General features: G+C 42.3%; 1 protein-coding gene across 2 annotated transcripts in view; it reads left to right on the forward strand.

Moving 5' to 3' along the window:
* Positions 1 to 16,990, forward strand: part of PDHX (pyruvate dehydrogenase complex component X) — a 103,911-nt gene that overhangs the window by 35,167 nt on the left and 51,754 nt on the right. The window lies entirely within an intron of this gene.

Raw genomic sequence — 16,990 nt, forward strand, 5'->3', positions numbered from 1 at the left:
AAATCTATACAATTGTAACAAAAAAGGGGGAACACTTCAATAACCAAAGGTAGGGAATAATTGGAATTAAACTAGTGTCACCTCAATTGCTCTGCCTGTTTGGGGAAGGAGTGGGGAAAGGATATCCTTTTAGTATATGTGTTGTCTTTTTAGTCCCCTGTTGTGCAGTTTGCAACAATAGGGCTTGAGCAGGTTTGGGAGCCTTCCCATGCTGATTAGATTGCCAGGTGGATTTTAAACAATTTGATGCAGAAATATATCATCTTGTGTCCATGCAGCATCTAGGACAATGGGCTCCAGATTCTCACTGCAGCCTGTAAATGCTGCTAAAAAAATAAAGAATTAATAATAGCAATCACATTTTCCATTTTACTTAATTACAGGCTTTATATAATGAAGATCACATTCTGGTTTTGCACTTTTAGAAGTTCAGCTTTTTCCCTTTTTTATAAATTTTTAGGACAATGATCCTAATTACACCATCATCTCTGATATTTATTAATTTCCTAGTGGAACAGGGTTGCATATTTTCTCTCTTCCCATCTTCCACTAGCTCTGTAGTACAGGCTGAACCTCTCTAGTCCAGCATCCTTGGGTCCTGACTGTTTCTGAACCAGAGAATTTTCCAGATTACAGAAGGTCCGTATTGTCTAGCAGCATTACCAAGGCTTCCACTGCTTACTGGACTGTTGGAGGACATTTAGGGGCAAATTAGAGCTTAGTAAGAGAACAGAACACAAAGAGCTAGGATTGGTGGCTGTAAACAAACTTCATGGGACCATGGGAAACTTTGCCACACCCATGAAAAGTAGACATTCAGCTAACTAAAATCATTTCAGAGAGAGTTCTGGACTTGAGAGGTTCAGCCTATGTAAAACTGAAGATTATGAACTTTTTAGGCAATGACCACATTCTGCTGAACTAGCAGAATGGGGCCTTGATCATGACTGGGTCCTTCTGTAATATAATTAGTTTAGTTTGGAAAAGAGAAGATTGAGAGGGAACATGATAGTGGTTTTCAGGTATCTAAAAGGGTGTCACAAGGAGGAGGGAGAAAACTTGTTCTTCCTGGCCTGTGATGATAGAACAAGAAGCAATGGACTTAAACTGCAGCAAGGAAGGTTTAGGTTGGACATTAGGAAAAAGTTCCTAACTGTCAGGATGGTTAAACACTGGAATAAATTGCCTAGGGTGGTTGTGAAATCTCCATCTCTGGAGATATTTAAGAGTACGTTAGATAAATGTAGACAGTACTGGGTCCTGCCATGAGGGCAGGAGACTGGACTCAATGACCTCTCGAGGTCCCTTCCAGTCCTAGTATTCTATGATTGTATAATAAATAAATACTAAAATAAAAATAAAATAAATAAATATGGTTATTAAGAACCTATCTTTGGTATCCAACCTGTAGATAACTGATTCTTGTGATAAACTTCTGGATTCAGTGCAGTTGAGAGTTTTGTATTAGTCATGTAAGTTGTTGAAGAAATCGTCAATTGCTATTTCCCATTCTGGATGGGTTTTGTGATGACTGACATAAAACTTCAGTTTTGACACCTTTATTCTGACTTTGTTGTTTTGGAAGAGAGCAGAAGCTTTCACCAGCTGGAGATGGAATGTGTCAGTGTTGCATTTGGCTGAGTATTTTCAGTTGTTCCAAGACCACTAATTTAGGCTGAACTCCACTCTACTTCTTCAAACTCCTCTTTCCTCTAACAGAACTTGACCCGGTGAGGTGAAGGGAAGGGTCAGTGACTTCAGATGCACTGAAAGGGACCCACAGTTTCTATCCTCCTTTTGTGACCAGATGTCTGCCTCACACTGGCCTTTTAGGGTGTGAAGGCGTGACCCAATTGCTCCTCCTTCTGCCCAGTCCGATGCGCTGACCACTTGCCATCGGGTGGTATGTGGTCATCTCGGGCTTTATCACTGCCCAGGCAATACTAGATTGTTGCTCATCATTTTACTTACGTGGTTAGACCCTGCTCATGGCAACCCACAAATGGCGGGAGAGAGTAGGGGGGCCTGGACCCGTCCTCTGTCACGGGCCCCAACCCAGGGCCCTAAGGACAGATTCCAACAGGGTCCCGTCTGACTGGTGGGGCTTCTGGCTGTAACTCACCAGCCCATGGGCCTCCTTCAAGGAAACCCCGCCCTGGGCTACTTCCTACCCTCTCTTTGGGGTGGTGAAGGATCGTTCTCCTCCACTCTCTGTTTCTTCTATTCTCCTCCTCCCCTGACTCTCCACCTTCTTACTCCTCCATGCCGCCTCCCTCTCCCTCTGTTCCTCTGGCCCTCACACCTCCTCCATGAGCATCATCCCTCCTCCCCCTGGGCATTTTCACAGATGCGGCACCTGTGGCTTGTCGGTGCTTGCGCCGCCTAGCCAAGCCATAGCTTTGGAGCAAGCAGCGCAAGCGGCGGCTTTAATTCTGCGCTCCCCGTGCAGCCTGGGGATCGGCGCAGTCCTAGTGAGGGGTGGATCGACACCGCCGCTGTGGAGTGATGCTGCCCTGTCACAAAGAGTTAAAACCCAGCCCTGGGAGAGGGCTGGAGTGATGGAGCCAGCAGTTGAGGCAGACACAGCTAATTAAAGCTCAGTTGCTGTTGTATAGATAAGGGGTGGAGACAGACTCACTCTTGCTCCAGCTGTGGAGCTGGAGGGACCTACCTGTTAGGGAACCTAGAGGCTTCTTGATATGAAGTAGGCCTGGGGAAAGGCAGGCAGAGCTGGGGGAGTTCTGGCTAGGCAAGTTTCCAGGCCAACGGACCTGAGACAGGGTCTGAAGCTATTAGGGCTATAGGGAGACAGCTGAGGCAACAGGTCCATATGTGGATGATGAGTCACCATTTCAGATTGCAGCTTGCCACTGAGACAGGGACTACATGAAGGTTAGCCATTGGGTCACTGAAGCAAGGTGGGCATAGGGGGTTGATAGGGTCACCAGGTGTCCGGTTTTGAACTGCATAGTCCAGTATTTGAGCTTTCTGTTTGGGAAACAAATTGAGAAAATAAAAATGACCAGTATTTTCTAAATAAGATGTAATGTAGATTGTGATGTAATGTCAAGTGTGTCTGGTATTTTTGTGTTGAAACCATCTGGCAACCCTAGCTGGGTTCCCTGAGCAGGAAGACTACTGAGTGTGGGGGCACTGCAGCAGTGGGAGTGGAGTGTGCCACGTTCTGGGAGGGACATGGGTCTTAACACCAGGTGATGGAGAATAAAAAGTAACAGCAGGCGGGACACCAGCCAGAAGGGAGCGTGAGTTCATGTTTATCTGGAAAATGAAACCATGTATTGCAACTCACTTGAGACTTTTTAAACTTTTGAGGTTTTTAAAAAGTAATCTGTGATTATGAGTCTCACTCTTACCTGTCTACCATAGTAGGTAGTTAATTTGTTCTCCAGGATCATCTTCAGTCGTTTTGAGCTCACTGCGATTTCTCTCCCCCTTCCCTCCCAGCAGGTATTGGAAAGAACTTTGTTTAGTTGTAATGCTGCATGAATTATTGGTGGAAGTTGCATTAACCTTTCCTAGCTGAATCTTTTAAATATGCTAATGTTAACTATAAGTAAAGCATGAATTCAGGTATAAGTAACATCTGCAGCCTTATATAGAGGTTCTGAGTTGATTCATTACTATGCTACTTCTAGGAGTGATTAAGAAATGTGAGGGTTTAAAATACTACTTACATTTACTAATCGTTGTTTAACTAATAAATGAGTTTTGCAAGCTCTTACCACTGCAGTAATTATTCTTGTGGGACTTATGCTATCAGTGAGATGAAGCACAGGACACTTATAGGCTTCCTTTGTATTTCAATATACATATTTTAAGGTTGGGGAGTTTGTGGTTTTTCTTTGGTATGGGGATATGTACACCATGTATATTTGTGTACACTGAATATATCTTAAATATTAAAAGTTATTTAAGTCCAGACCCAAAATCAAATAACCTATATGGAAAATGCTGAAGATGTTACTGTTCTGTTTGAATGTAGTAAGTGTAAAATTTAAAACATTTGATGACTTCTCATTGTAATGACATTTTAAGAAGTCCTGTGGCACCTTAAACACTGACAGATGTATTTTGTGGGTAAAACCCACTTTGTCAGATGATAGTCAAATGTCATTGTTTTAAGCTAGTGTCTCCAGTCCTTTTAACCACAAGATCACTTTTTCAAGTTAAGTGCAATGTAAGATCTACAGGCAGTCCCCGGGTTACATGGATCCGACTTACATCGGATCCCTGCTTACAAACGGGGTGAGGCAACCCCGCACTAGCTGCTTCCCCTCAGCATACCAGGGAGACTCGAAGCTAGCGCCCCCCCCCCCCCCCCCAGCAGACCAGGGAGACGCGGAGCGGCTTTTCTCAGCAGACACCTCAGCTTGAGAATAAAGGACTGAGGGAAGTGAGGTGTGGGAGAATAAAACTGAGCTCTGGAGAAATGTTTGGCTAGAGTTTCCCCTACAATATGTACCAGTTCTGACTTACATACAAATTCAACTTAAGAACAAATCTACAGTCCCTATCTTGTACGTAACCCGGGGACTGCCTGTACCTCAAAACCAAATATCCTTGCCCCACTTCCTTCCCACCCCTTCTCTGAGGCCTCACCCTGTTCACTACATTTCCCTTTCTCCCTCCCTCACTTTTCACCATGCTGAGAGAGGGGGTTGGAGTGAAGGCTAGGGATGAAGAAGTGGGTTGTACCCACAAAAGCTTATGATACTATCTACATTTTTTGTTTGTCACTAAGGTGCTGCAGGACCTTTTTTTGTTTACGTTTTTTTTTCTCTAGAATGGTAAGTTTCAGCATTCAAGGCCAGAAGGCAAGTCAAAGGCCAGCAGTCCTGCTTAGGCTACTTTATGCCTGAACCTAGAACTTCATTTGGTGTAGGAAGCTGCGCAGCAGAGGCATTAGTGTCTCAACCACACAGTATATTCCAGAGGCTAGGAACTGTACATGGACTAGCTGGCACTACGCGCAAACAAAAAATTTCCAGTAACCTGGATAATCAGGCATGGAATATAGTTTCTTTGCAACCAAGGCAATTTGAGACTCTAGGAGTAGATATAAAATTGCTATAAACATTGAACTCAAGTTGGTCTTGCTATGTCTATTAATACCTTAGTTCCTCCTTTTGAAATGGGGATAATTATGTTTAGCCACTATTGTGAAGTGCTTTGAGATCTATGGGTGAAAACTCTATAAACACACTAAGCATAACTGAGGCTGAGGTGTTAGTTTCACACTTAGGTCCATCCCACAGCATCCCAAAAACGGGACCGTGGTACCCCAAAATGTTGGCATCAGAAGGCACATATATTAAATTCTTTCACAAGTTGGTTAATTATTATGACCTAATCAGACATCGTAGAAAATACTTACCTGTGTAGTTACATTTACATTTCATCATGTACAGGACATCCCCGCTATAAGTTGCTCCAGTATACATCTGTTCCGCACTAAAGTCGTTGACACTTGTAGGAACTGATGCATTATAAGTCCTCCCATTCCTTGCTCTTAAGTTGTGCAACCCCTCTCCTCCAATTTGTGCAAATGAAAGTCCGCCTCAGGAAAAAAATTCCCCTCTTTAAGTCCAAGTTTTTGGAACATATCTTGGACTTACAGTGGGGACAGCCTGTACTTGAAGCTGCTTTTAAATACTTCTGACTTGATCTCTCATTGCCTGGTTATAAGTGTCTTCTTGAACTGATAGTATTTTTCACTTAGTTGCTTGGTAATGTATTTTGGATTGCTAACACTGCCAGGAGGCCAAAACCAGCTATTCATCCAGCCTTAATGCCACAGGAATAGTGGGGAAAAATCAATAGACCAATTTCAGCAGCGTTGGCAGAAAATGTTCATGCTTCCTCGAAGGTGAAAATTGTTCTCACTTGTTGGGCTTTGGGCTTGCAGAATGTATGCATAGTGTGTGCAGGTAAGTAGTGATATTTTATAACATTTTAAAACCCACTTTTAACTATTTTTTGCATTCTAGTTCCATTTGGCAGACTAATCTTGAATAGGGAGCACTGTCCAGTTGTAGAGAACAGAAGGGGTCAAGACTGTTTAAGTGCAACACACAGAACAGTGCCAGGCATATCACAAACTTAATAACAGAATATTCTTTGTCCCAAAGAGTTAACTTTCCTACATGACTAATCTTACATCTGCTTCATCTGTGAAATGCAATATTTACATCACTAGGATTTGGCATAAAAGGTGAATTAATAGAATCCTCTGAGAGGCTCTTTTAAATCTGGTTGGGGTAAGGTACTAATGCATATACATTGCTGATGGCTATGATAAGTTTTCTCAAAAAGGGATTTTAATGGGCTTTGAATCAGGCTCTTACACCTTTTTATGAGAGCTTTAAATGTTTAAAAGGATATTTTTTATGATGATTTTGGTAAAAGCAAACAATTCTTCAAAATAATTAGTTTTGAATTCATAAAATTGTTTAAAGAGATATCAGGTAGGTAAAATATCAAATTGTATTGTAATTTGTTCCTCAATCTGTTTTGTTGTTGTTGCTAAACTTGATATTAATAGAAATGTTTGGTTTTAAAAAATAAAATGGAAACAAATTTTGGATGGTTGATGCACACCAGTACCATATAATTTATGCAACCTAAGTACAGGCAGTCCCGGATTACGTACAACATAGGGACTGTAAGTTTGTTCTTAAGTTGAATCTGTATGTAAGTTGGAACTGGCGTCAGCCGCTGCTGAAAATGATCAGTTTCAACCGCGGCTGAATCTGGATGCCAGTTCTGACTTACATACAGATTCAACTTAAGAAACCCAGGTGTCCCCAAGTCAGCTGCTGCTGAAACTGATCAGCGGCTGATTCCAGGAAGCCTGGGGCAGAGCAACTTTGCCTCGGGCTTCCTGTAGTCAGCCGCTGGTCAGTTTCAGCAGCGGCTGACTTGGGGATGCCTGGGGCAGAGCAGCTGGGGTGCTGCTGGGTTGCTCCAGTAGCGCGGCTCCTCGGCGCTACTGGAGCAACCCAGCAGCACCCCAGCTGCTCTGCTCCAGGCATCCTGATTCAGCCGCTGCTGAAACTGACCAGCAGCGGCTGAATCAGGACGCCTGGGGCAGAGCAGCTGGGGTGCTGCTGGGTTGGTCCGGAGTGGCGCTGCGGGACCAACCCGGCAGCCCCCAGCTGCTCTACCCCAGGGGTAGGCAAGAAAAGCCTGGTCTGCTGGGGGGGGGGGGGGGGCACTAGCTGCTCCCCCCCCCCCCAGCAGACCAGGGGGACAGGAGCAAAGCCGCTGAGCATGCCCGCAGGGGGACAGCCCAAGCGTGCCCGGGCTGTCCCGCTGCGAGCGTGTTCCGCGGCTTTGCTCTCCGTCTACCTGGTCTGCAGGGAGATGGGGAGCAAAGCCTTGGAGCACGCCCGCAGCGGGACAGCCCAGGCGCTTTGCTCCTGTCCCCCTGGTCTGCTGGGGGGGCGGGTCCAGCAAAGCCGTTTCCCCCCCCCCCCCCCCCAGCAGACCAGGGACACCAGAGCAAACCCAGGCGGCGGCTTTGCTCGGGTGTCCCTGGTCTGCTGGGGGGGGGGAGGGTCCAGTGGCTTTGCTGGACCTCCCCAGCAGACCAGGGGGACAGGAGCAAAGTCGCCCAGGCAGCGGGAGTCCCGCTGCCTTGGGAGGCTTTGCTCGGGTGTCCCTGGTCTGCTGGGGGGTCCAGCGGCTTTGCTGGACCCCCCCAGTAGACCAGGGAGACCGGGAGAAGCTTTTCTCGCCCAGGAGGACACGGGTGGGGACCCGCCACCCGTGAGCTCTGGGGCGAGAAAAGCCCCGTTTGTAAGTGCGGATCCGACATAAGTCGGATCCGCGTAAGTCGGGGACTGCCTGTATTGCAGTGCTGAACTAATGCATGGACTGAGAAAGTGAAACTGACACATCTAGTTTCCTTGTGCAAGAGGAGTAAAATACTTTTAGATTTGTTTGGTATCACTAGTGAAAAGGGAATTTGGTAATTTTAGAAGTTTCTTTTCAGCATTGTTTATATAGTTGGCTTTTCATATCTTGCCATGCAGATCATGCTCCCAGGGCACAGGGTAGAAATTGGACTGAAATTTCATTCAGTCTCCTGTCATCTGCAGGAATTGTACACTAGCATGCTGTAAGACCGCTTGTGTAGTCACTCTGTGCTGGTCGGGGAGAGTTCCCTAGTTGACATAATTAAACCACTTTCAATGAGCAGCAGTAACAATGCCAGTAGGAGAGCATCTCCCACTAACCTAACCCTATCCGCACCTGCGCTTTTGTTGGTATAACTTATGTTCCAAAAGTGACATAAGGTATATTGACAAAAGTGATAATTCAGCCTGATATGCTCTTTTAATACATGTTATTACTTGGCATTAAACAAATAACACTGACAAGCTTAAATCACGTTAATTAACTTTTTCAAGAGGGATGTTCTTTAACTATGTAGCTTGATCCTAAGGTAATACTGAAGAGTTTTGATAGGAAGCTTTCCTAGCTTTGCATAACATTTTAAATCCCTGTGTGGAGATGATATAAGTATTCCTATCATGATCAGAAGCAAGACTGCTTATATTATTAACTCTATTCAGTTGTTGGAGTTTATCCTGAAAAAATGAAATGTGACTATTTTTACAGTTTCACATAAAGAATTAATGTCAGACATTGCTGTGTAAATGTTACTTTATAGAAATGTAATCTTTCAGCAATGAGACTTCCAATATTAGCATTAAATTGTGACTTAAATAGTAGCATTTCTGGTGAAATATTTATTATTCTGAGGAAAATGTAGCAACGTTCTTTTCTAAATATCAGTCTTGTAGGAATATGCTATGTAATTGAAGTAGGGGAGCTATTTTGGTCGTGAACATTTTTTGTTTTAAACCTGTACTGCATATGAAAAGAAGTCCTGGTGAAAGGACTGACAGTTTTGCAGCCTGTTTATCTGCAGTGGCATTGCTCACTTCTCTCCACTCTGCTTATTAATAGGAGAAAACCGATCTAGGGTGTGAAGACTTTTTCTGTACCATTCTGCTCTTTTCCTCTATGAGGAAAGTAAGTATTTTACAGGCACACCACTGAGTTCTAGTGATTTTTTGTATGAAGTCCCACGGGAGATCTGTGGCACAACCAGGGACTGAACTCGGTTTTGTGACTTCTGGACGGGTTTCCTAGCCACAATCTCACCCTTCATTTCACTTGTCAGAAGCTGCCAAAGAGTCATCCAACAGTGATTACTTTTAGTCACTATCAATCCATGCTAGATGTGAGAAACTCAATAATCCATCAGTCCCCCCTGGCTTTTCAGTACCTCTTTGAGCCATCTTGCACAGATCTACTTTAAGCATAGTACCAACCCCAGTCAATTATAATTAAATGTGGCAAAGGGGAAACCTTCCTATGTGAAGACCAGGACTTTAACAGGGTTCAAAAAAGAACTTGATAAATTCAGTAGGTCCATCAATACTTGTTAGACAGAATGGGTAGGAATGGTGTCCCTAGCCTATGTTTGTCAGGGTCTGGAAATGGATAACAGGAGAGGGATCACTTGATGATGACCTGTTTCTGTTCACTCTTTCTGGGGCATCTGGTGTTGGCCACTGTCAGAAGACAGGACACTGGGCTAATGGACGTTTGGACCGTTCTTATGTTCTTATTATCTGTGTTAAACTGTGTTTTCTAGTAATGTTCCATCCCAAGATCATTTTTCAGGTGGACCTTCGGTTGTGAAAGAAATCAGGTTGAAGTTTTTAAATCATTAGCTTCTCCTGTGAAGTGTGGGATCTGTAGGAAATAATATAGTCAATTCAGTCACTTATTTATACTTCATAAGCAAAGGAACATCTGTTGCAGAAGTGGGAGTAGGAAAGAGTTAGCTTCGTTATGTGAAAGATACAATTACACTGCAAATGAAGCAGTAGTTTCATCAGTAGGGTTTGTCAGATCAGAATTTTTCAACAACATGTAATTTCAGTTGAAGACACTTTGCTTTTTAAGTATTTGTTTTAAAATATCTAGTCACATTCATATACCCATTAGTCTTCAATTAAGTTACATTGTGTTACATTGCAGTTATATTGTTTAAGTTCATAGCACCTTGATCAAATGAGTCTTGAAAACCTAAAGGGTTTAAAGCCTTTATCTCAGTTTACAGCCCCTCTAATAAATTGCATAGACACTGTTCTATGCCTGAGCATTAAAATTAATGTTGAACTAATTTTTCAAACTTGTTCTTTTGATCCCTTTTTTCATCTCTGTTTTAGTAATTGATATTTTTAATGCTCTTCACATCAATGTGGAATACTTCTCTCATGCTTCTGTTTTCTAAGATCATAAGAACAGCCATATTGGGTAAGGCCAAATGTCCATCTAGCTCAGTATCCTGTCTGTTGACAGTGGCCAATCCCAGATACCCCAGAGGGAGTGAACAGAAATAGGTAATCATCAAGTGATCCCTCTCCTGTCATCTATTTCAAGTTCCTAACAGACAGAGGCTAGGGACACCATTCCTACCTATTCTCCTGAATCCTGCATTGCATCTGCAAAGAAACTTTATCAGGACCTGACTTTGTCATTTCAGTTTTTGTAATACACTACCAGTTGCAACTTTAACGTGACTGCTGTGATGTTTAGCTCAATGCCATGTTGTTTGCTTTCATGGAGGGGAAGCATAATTGTAGATAACAGACACCTAAGAAATTATTCTTAAAAAGATTAAGGTATGGATGATGGTGCTATGTTGAGCACAGAGATGAATCACAACTGGTAATCAGCGCTTCTTCAAGAGTTAATGTGTTCAGACAAACAGAACTAGGCAATTTTTCTGTAATGGTGATTTCTGGTGACTGCCATAATGTTACTGAATGAATGGATTTTCCTGTTCCATACTAAGTACTTTAAATACTAAGGCTCTTAGTGCCAAACCTACACTTTTTTGATGGACAGAGGCCAGCCTTCTCCAGTGACTGCATGACTGAGGCAACATCACTGAGATGTGACCCTCAGCCTGAGCCCAAAACGCCCATATCTTTCAAGCACGCAGCTGCACATTGACAATGAGGTTAGAGAGGGTCCATGAATTGCTGAAGCTGGCAAGTGCCATGTGCAATCCAAAAAACGCTGAAGTGAACTGAAACAGACTGGGAGGAGTAGCAATGACAGTTTTTTCTTTCAACTCTGTCTTGAGAGAAATCTGCTGACATGCCTTTGTGGAATCCAACTTCGTTGTATAGTTGGCTTTCCCTGATTTGCCAAGGGGATTACCCACCTGAGCCATGGGACAGGCATTGGACTGTGAAATTTCATTCAGTCTCCTGAAGTCTTCCTGAATTTTACAAACCCATCAGGTTTGGGAACCAAAATTATAGGTCTACACCACGGACAGAGACTTTACCACCTGTCTAGCCTTAGCATAGCATTGATCTGCCTTGAACTTCTTCAGGTATTCAACTGATTTGTCTCTTCCCTCCCCACAATAAGATCCCAAAGCCATTAGAGACCACATCTAGTCTGACCTCCATATACAACTAGTTTTGTTAGAGTTCAAAGTTTAAAACAAGAGGTTAGTAAATGTGGATTTCAGCTGAGGCACTAACAAATATAGATTAACAGTAAGCAGAAGTGCAACTTCCACTGCCTTGTGCCTGCAGCAATTAGATGTCACCTATTGTGTGGCTAGGCAGGAAGCCCTTTGTAGCCGTGGTCCCTCTGAAGCTCCACTGTCATGGAACAGAGAGCTCCCTGCACTGCTCTAAGATCAGGGCTGTCCTATCCTTGCAGATGGAGGGTGTGGGAAAGGCTGCAGTCCTGGCACGGCAGAACAGAGACTCCTGGTCAGGGCCCTGAGGAGATGGGGAGCAGGAGCCATTCAGCATCAGGGAGCTTGTTGTTCTCCTCTGTCTCCTTGTGGTCCTGGCTGGGGGGAGGGTGTTTGCTCTTCTGTGCCAGGACTGCACCATTCTCTACTTCTTTGCAGATTATTTCACTGGGGCTATTTAATTTGACCAGGAATCTTTTGGGCTTGGTCAGGGTCAAACTGCCTCATGCTATCTAGTGTGTCTTATAACATGTAGAAAGGGTTTGGAGTTCAAGTGGATTGTTTCTTCCCAACCTCCAAAATAAGATCCAAAATTTCATAGGACTATTGCCTATGTAACAATTTTAAAGGGGAGAATCCTTTGAAAGCATGAGAGACTTCTTGGATTGTAGAAGAGGCAAGAAAAGAACCTGTCTCAACTCTTTGCATCTACTGTCACTAATTTACACAACTGATACATTAAGCCTTTCTGGAAGAGGTGCACTTACTATTTTTACCTTGAGGCTGTCTCAATTCTCCTGTACAAGGTAGGGAATAAGTTATTCTTTTGTCTGAAAGAACATTTGTAAATAGTCTAATTATGGTGAAAACCTGGCATACTTTCTGTTTTAAGGATGTTAAATTTAGATTAATCAGCTAATAAAATAGTTGATGCAATTTGCATTGACTATTTGATTAGTCGATAAGGGAGCCTTTGAAATGTAGCAAGAGTCCTGCTGGAGGAGGATCACCAGTCCTATGTTTTCAGAAGGTGTGACAGACACTCAGAAACATTGAGGGTACGTCTAGACCACATGCCTCTGGCGACAGAGGCATGTAGATTAGACTACCCGGCATAGGAAAATGAAGCGACGATTGAAATAATCGACGCTTCATTTAAATTTAAATGGCTGCCGCACTGAGCCGATCCGCGCTGAGACGACAAACAGCTGATCGGCTCAGTGCGGCAGCCATTTAAATTTAAATGAAGCGTCGATTATTTCAATCGTCGCTTCATTTTCCTATGCCGGGTAGTCTAATCTACATGCCTCTGTCGCCAGAGGCATGTGGTCTAGACGTATCCTCAGTGACTTGCCCGTAATCACAAAGTAAACAATTCACAAAATGGGGAGTAATATCCAGGTAAGGTGACTTTGATTCCTTCATTAGATAAGACTGCTTCCTGTTAGTCATGAAGTCACAGACTGTATTTGAAGAGTTATTTTTGGCTCAAATTTACTCGTGTCCTGTAATGATTGAGCAACATTCATATATGCATTTGAGTCAACTACAGCATGACACTGTCTTGATTTCAAGTGAGACACAATCCCTTCATTGGAAGTCAGGTAAACATGAACTGTCTACTTAAAACCCTTTGGATTTTCATTGTGAAAAGATTTAATCTTCATTAACTTTAGTATCTGTGGGGAAAGCATCTCTCAAGTGGTGCTTCAGATTCTTCTTTTGACTGCAATGTATAATTTCCCTGAACAAGTATGGTCCAGAAAACAAAGAGTTAAAAATATAACAAAAAATAAAAATCTGAGAGTAGATTTTCTCTGAATTCTGGCTTCACTGATCACCTCTTTCATTATAAATGCAGTAAAAATTGAATGAGAGCACGGAAGTTTTAGCTGAGGTACAGTAAAGATCATTCTTAAATTAGAACTCCATTTTATATTAGAACTTCATTTTCTCTGAAATCTCTATCAGTTGAGCATGGGAAAGAAAAGAGGATGGATGACTGTGTTCAGAAGAGTTGGATTCAATCTTCATTATTGCTTTCTGATGTATACCATTTCTCATCAAACATGTAAGGCCTGAAATGGTGCTTCCTTGTGTAAAATTTTTCAGTAGGGATGTAGTAGTATAGCCAACTAACCGATTAACCTATAAGCAAAATCCTATAGTTTAATGCTGTAGACTACACGCATTTCCCTCCCTCTTCCACAACCAGTAAATTTTTTTAGCAGGCTGGCCAGCAGCCCAGCTCAGTTCTGGCTCACATCGGGTGTGGGACCTACCCCCCGCTGTGACTGCATTTAAAGTATATTAGGAGAAGTTCTGGTTCATGCTCTGTCCAGGAGCACAGACCCCACCCCCACACAGATAGGGGCAGCTGCTACCCAGCACTGCTGCTGCTTTATTAGAGGTAGCAGATCAGGGCAATGAGCAGTTGGTCTGCAAGAGGAGCTGGTTTTTAAACTGGCTTCCCTTGTGGACTAGCTCCCGCCTGGCACCCCGTGCTGCTGCTGGCCCACCCCCAAAGGACTATAGAATAGTCGACTAACTGATAAGAATTCATGAGGTTACTCAACTGTTCAATTAATTGATATTTAACATCCCTCCTTTGCAGTAAAGTTACACCAATATGTATTTTTCTTAGCTAATATTTTACATCATACCTTCACATCTAGTCTAAGGTTTTTCAACTGTTTTTTTTAATTTGCGGCCCACTAGAATTTTCTAATGGAGATGCAGACCCTTTTGGAAATTTGTAAACGTAATCTGTCGCCCCCTCTCTGCCCCGCCCCCTCTCTGCCCCCCCCCCCCTCCTCCCCAGGATCCAAGGACTACATATTGAAAACTACTGGCCTAATCCAGTGTAAAGGGTATTTGTAGCTGTGTTGCTTGCTCCTGAAGTAACCCTGGGAGGGAACTCTGACAGTCCAGAAGAAAGTAATCTGCTCCAATATTCCTAAATGTAGATTACAAACCCTCTCCCACAATGCAGATCAGCTGCACTTACTGGCATTTTTGGGTGAACTAGGTGAAGTTATGACTGCATCCACTCATTGGTTTCATGCTCACATAGGGAAATAGTAATCTTCTCTTCCTCTAGCTCCTTGCCCCAATCTCTCTGCACATGGGATACTGAGAGGCCATGCAGGCAAACTCCTATGTGTAAAAAATAAATCAGGCCCCTTCAAAGTCATGAGATGGACTTAAAAATCGTGATATTTATTCTAAAAAGTATTTATTTGTCTTCTGAGCTGTTATGGGTGTCCTTGGTTCGTATTTTCAAGCTTTGCAATCATGTGGGCTAGAAATTTTATATTTTGAAACTATAAAGCTGAGATTCTCACAATCGCTTCTCTACAGGAGCTGTGAGACTAAGAGAAAACATGAAATAATGTGAGATTCATTATAATATTAGGGTGAATTTGCCCATTGTTACCAAGGTTGGGCCCTAAGCTTGTCCTAATTAATCAGAACCTATATATTCCTTTAATCGTTCTATCTCCCTAGGTATGCACATGAAATACACACACCGTGATACTGATTTAAATGATTATGTAGGAAATGGAAGCAGATTATCAAAGGATAAATTTTCTTCTTACAAATGTAAACTTTTGCAATCTGCAAAGATGGAGAAAGAAATACAGAAAAAGTGTTTTACAAAGGTTTTGGAAAATGCACCAACTTTTTTCATCATGTACAGGTTTAAGAGCAGCTCTTCAAAGTGCTGCTTGGTATTTGCTTTGGGATACTACGTGCTATGGGTTTTCTGTTCAACATAAATCAGAAGTTTGATGTTTAAGATTGCATGCCACATCTTCCGTATCATCAGACCACAACTTGTTACATGCCTGGTAAAGTATAACAATACCACAAAGTTAAGGATATTGGTGTTTTGTTGGGGGAGCAGGGTGTGGATTGTTTATTTACAATATTCTTATTTTCTTCCAATCAGTTTTGTGTTATGACTAGGTTATTCAGGGTACACAAAGACTGGGTTCAAATTGATGTTTTATCTTATTCCGAATTCCTGATTGAGCTGTATGTGAGTGTATGTATGTATATAAAACATTACTTATGTATACTACTGCTTCTGTGGAGTAACATGTACTTGGTTGTTCTTGGGCTTTTCAGTTATTTTTTTCAATCACAACATATGAACTAAATTCACTTCAGGATCTTTTTCTTCTGACATCTATATTGATGATGTATTCTAGAGTGACAGATACTTTAGAAATGCACGTCATAATATTTTAATATCACATCTTCATTGCTATGTAGGGTTTTTTCTTAAATTACATTTTTTTAATGTATTCATTGCATTCACGGAGGAGACTATTTCTGGGGAGTAGCGGCAGTCGTGTCAGTGTAGATCTTGATACATCTTTATTCTTGTTGTAAAGAAGGAAAGCTTCAGGAAAGGAGCTAGAGTAAGAGTAGCATAAATGTGAAATCCTAAGTATTTGAATTTGCTTAGCAGTGACCACCTTCCCACTTTTTCCTGTTGAGGTGCCTCTAATTTGATCTAGAGGGATCACCTCTAAGGAATGAGAAGACAATATGCTACTGTAAGTCTATTTAAGACCTCTGCTTTTCTGGAAAAAGGGCAAAGGGGACACAAAACTAGTATCCAAATCATACAGGGATAAGACTAACTAAATTAAATGCACCAATATTTGGATCCCCCTAGTAGACTTATACAATCTTGTTAAACTGGACTAAGTAATGTTTGTTAACTGGAAAATCTGGCTGAAATAACTGTAAAGTCAATATGACATATTTATATAGGCTTGCTTGCAAGTGTCTACTTTCGTATTCTAGAATTGGATTTTTTACTGAAACCTGATAAGGTGATTCATAAGATTAGAATGCTAAAAATCAATAGTTATATACTATTTAGTAAGGATAAAACAGGCAAAAAGGATGGGAGAATGGCACTGTGTCAAAAATGACACTACCAGTTTCTGATAACCTGGAAGAAAACAATCTTGAATGATTGATTGCCCTGATAGATAAAGTACAAGATAGGGTATTAGTTGGTGTTGGCTATAAACACCAGATGACTCTATGGAACAGGATGACTGTTTTCTTATGCACCTATGCATATGTGTGTATGGAGATGGCTTGAAAAAGTTGTACGATTATTGGGGATGTCTGTTTGAATGATGCAACTGGAGTTCTCATACTGCAGATATAAAAACATGCGTAGAATGTCTGAATATTACAGATCACAATTTCCTAACTCAAAAAGTGTTGCAGCCAACACAAGAGAAGGTCTATTATAGAATTCCCACAAAAGATAATGAGGGCTAGATCACAAACCTAAAATTGATGATAACTTAGGCCCGGGGTTTAAAATTCCTGACCTGCGAGCCAGCCCCGACTGGAGAAGTTGGCGCAATTTGGCCCAGGAGTCCCAGCAGGCCAAGAGGCCTATCTGTTCCTGTCCCC

The sequence above is a fragment of the Pelodiscus sinensis genome, chromosome 4 (genome assembly GCF_049634645.1).
Source record: "Pelodiscus sinensis isolate JC-2024 chromosome 4, ASM4963464v1, whole genome shotgun sequence".
Taxonomy (NCBI): domain Eukaryota; kingdom Metazoa; phylum Chordata; order Testudines; family Trionychidae; genus Pelodiscus; species Pelodiscus sinensis.